The sequence below is a fragment of the Salvelinus alpinus genome, chromosome 19 (genome assembly GCF_045679555.1).
Source record: "Salvelinus alpinus chromosome 19, SLU_Salpinus.1, whole genome shotgun sequence".
Lineage (NCBI taxonomy): Eukaryota > Metazoa > Chordata > Actinopteri > Salmoniformes > Salmonidae > Salvelinus > Salvelinus alpinus.
In genome coordinates, this window is record NC_092104.1 from 1,627,680 (window position 1) to 1,631,413 (window position 3,734).

The window sequence follows — 3,734 nt, forward strand, 5'->3', positions numbered from 1 at the left end:
GTAGCAGATCCGCGGACCGCATCCAAAAAACACAGTCAGCGTTTCCTATTGGACAATCTCACATGCCAAGGGAGGACTGTTCAGGCAGTCATTGGTTGATATCATTTTTTTTTTTGCGATTGTGATTGGTTTATCTATCACGCCACCAAAACGTGTCCGACACACGCACGCAAGTACCCCGCTATTACAGAACATCACATCATTAACTGAGAACCATGTTTCTTAATAAAGCTTGGTGAGAGCTTGGTTGTCCTATGGTTATTTTTGCATAAAACCTTCCAACAACTTCATGGGAATGGTGCAGGATATATTTGCTATTCTCAGCACATTTAAGGAACTTAACAAACATTTATTTTGTTGTTATTTATTTCATTACTTTAACAGAATTTTCCTAAAAGATCAAACATGGCTACATTTAAATTCATTTTCGGTTCTAGGTATGTTCTCCAACTGGTTTGATATTGGGAACGTTCTCCAACTGGTTTGATATTGGGAACGTTCTCAAATAGTTCAGAGAACGTTACGACTGATCATCTGTGAGAATTTCAGTACTTGCACAGAACATTCTGCACAAGTTTCCGATGTGGTTGTATTTAATGTAATATTATTTCAGTACATTCTGTTCTCAGAACGTTCATATAATGTATGCTTCTCCTTTATATCAGTTCTTGGCAATATTCTGGGAATGTAAAAAATAAATAAATAATTCTATACATTAACATCAATTAGCTTTCAATTCTGTTCTCAAAACATGAAAACTTTCCATAAAAATCACAAGAAAACATAAGTAACATTCAGAAAACATTGTAAGAATGTCATTTAAAAACATGAACAGTGTATTCCGTTCTCAGGGTCAACAAAACTCTTATCATCTCTTGGTAAGTGTCTTCAGGTGTGTTTCCGGCGCCCACTAATTGGTCACAGCTGTTAACGTGGTCCAATGCGGCTCAGTCCGTAGAGCATAGCACTTACAACGCCCATATGTTAAATGTATGCACGCGTCTGCCAAATGGAGAATATTATTAGTGAGTGCTTGTTTCCTTTGAAATGGGGCCTGTTTGAATAGACTAAAATGAACAGCTTTGTATGAGTTATAAATCCATGGCATGCTAACTCCATCCTGGTGGTGCAGTGGACTAATTCCAGGGCTAGAGAAATCTCAATGCATTCTCACAATAAAACATTTTTTGGTGACAAATGTACGCGTTTTCCCACCAGAGATGTTTCAATCCAATGGACTGGTGGCAGACAAAAGACTGTTCGTGACGACATAACGCATATAAAAATACATTTTGCGGTTGCATTCCTATATACCGACAAAAAAACAATACCAGTTTAAATGGGTTTCGATGCATTTCACCCAACTGATTTTCTTCTGACACACACAAAGTTGCGTTATTTATAGCGAGTGTGTCCACTCTGGTATGCCATCTGCACACGGTTGGCTAGAGCAAATCTATTGCCTACATTTTTTTTTATTTAACCTTTATTTAACCAGGTAGGCAAATTGAGAACACGTTCTCATTTACAATTGCGACCTGGCCAAGATAAAGCAAAGCAGTTCGACACATACAACAACACATAGTTACACATGGAGTAAAACAAACATATAGTCAATGATACAGTGAAAAAAAAATAAGTCTATATACAATGTGAGCAAGTGAGGTGAGACATGAGATTATTTGTATTTTTCCAAAAGCAGCCAAGCATCGATCATCAAGTCACCAGAATCAGACCCTCGACATTTATTGGAAAGGAACAACAAGTTCGTCATCTTGTTCTTTCACCCTCCCTGTGACGTTCATCATTTATTTCATCTGTAGCCTAATAAACTGCACGCGTTCCCTACATGTGACTTATTTAGATACGACGGTTATTAGATCAAACATATTTCTCGCATAATACATTTTACAGACACAAAAAGTGATCCCCTTGTCTAGCATATTTTGTTTTGTCGACATTTGGAAAGTTTACCAAAAATAATTGTGTTTCCATCGGGCCTGTCATGAAAATGTGTTTTATCTGACATGTACTTTACTCGAATAAAAAGGTTGAACATTAACCTGGTTATTGTATTATACAGTGAAAGTATTCAGACCCCTGGACTTTTTCCACATTTTGTTACATTACAGCCTTATTCTAAAATTGATGAAATTGTTTCCCCCCCCTCATCAATCTACACAGAATACCCCATAATGACAAGAAAAAACAAGCTTAGAATTTGCCAATTAATTTCAAAAAAAAAGAAAAAGAAATATCACATTTACATAAGTATTCAGACCCTTTACTCAGTACTTTGTTGAATCACCTTTGGCAGCGATTACAGCCTTGAGTCTTCTTGGGTATGACGCTACAAGCTTAGCACACCTGTATTTGGGGAGTTTCTCCCATTCTTCACTGCAGATCCTCTCAAGCTCTGTCAGGTTGGATGGGGAGTGTCGCTGCACAGCTATTTTCAGGTCTCTCCAGAGATGTTCGATCAGGTTCAAGTCCAGGCTCTGGCTGGGCTACTCAAGGACATTCAGAGACTCCTGCGTTGTCTTGCCTGTGTGTTTAGGGTCTTTGTCCTGTTGGAAGGGGAACCGTCACCCCAGTCTGAGGTCCTGAGTGCTCTGGAGCAGGTTTTCATCAAGGATCTCTGTACTTTGCTCCATTCAGCTTTTCCTTGATCCTGATTCGTCTCCCAGTCCCTGCCGCTAAAAAACATCCCCACACCATGATGCTGCCACCACCATGCTTCACCGTAGGGATTGTGCCAGGTTTTCTCCAGATGTGACGCTTGGCATTCAGGCCAAAGAGGTCAATCTTGGTTTCATCAGACCAGAGAATCTTGTTTCTCATGGTCAGAGTCCTTTAGGTGCCTTTTGGCAAACTCCAAGGAGGCTGTCATGTGCCTTTTACTGAGGAGTGGCTTCTGTTTGGCCACTTTACCATAAAGGCCTGATTTGTGGGGTGCTGCAGAGATGGTTGTCCTTCTGGAAGGTTCTCCCATCTCCACAGAGGAACTCTAGAGCTCTGTCAGAGTGACCATCTGGTTCTTGGTCACCTCCCTGACCAAGACCCTTCTCCCCTGATTGCTGTTTGGCCAGTGGGCCAGCTCTAGGAAGAGTCTTGGTGGTTCCAATCTTCTTCCATTTAAGAATGATGGAGGCCACTGTGTTCTTGTGAACCTTCAAAGCTGCAGAAATGTGTTGGTACCCTTCCCCAGATCTGTGCCTCGACACAATCCTGTCTCAGAGCTCTGCGGACAATTCCTTCAACCTCATGGCTTGGTTTTTGCTCTGACATACACTGCCAACTGTGGGACCTTAAATAGACAGGTGTGTGTCTTTCCAAATCATGTCCAATCAATTGAATTTACCACAGGTGAACTCCAATCAAGTTGTAGAAACATCTCAAGGATGATCAATGGAAACAGGAGGCACCTGAGCTCAATTTTGAGTCTCATAGCAAAGGGTCTGAGTACTTGTGTAAATAAGGTATTTCTGTTTTAAATTGTTAATAAATGTGCAAAAATGTCTAAAAACGTGTTTTTGCTTTTGTCATTATGGGGTATTGTGATGTCATTATGGGGTATTGTGATGTCATTATCAAATCAAATGTATTTATAAAGCCCTTCTTACATCAGCTGATATCTCAAAGTGCTGTACAGAAACTCAGCCTAAAACCCCAAACAGCAAGCAATGCAGGTGTAGAAGCACGGTGGCTCGGAAAAACTCCCTAGAAAGACCAGA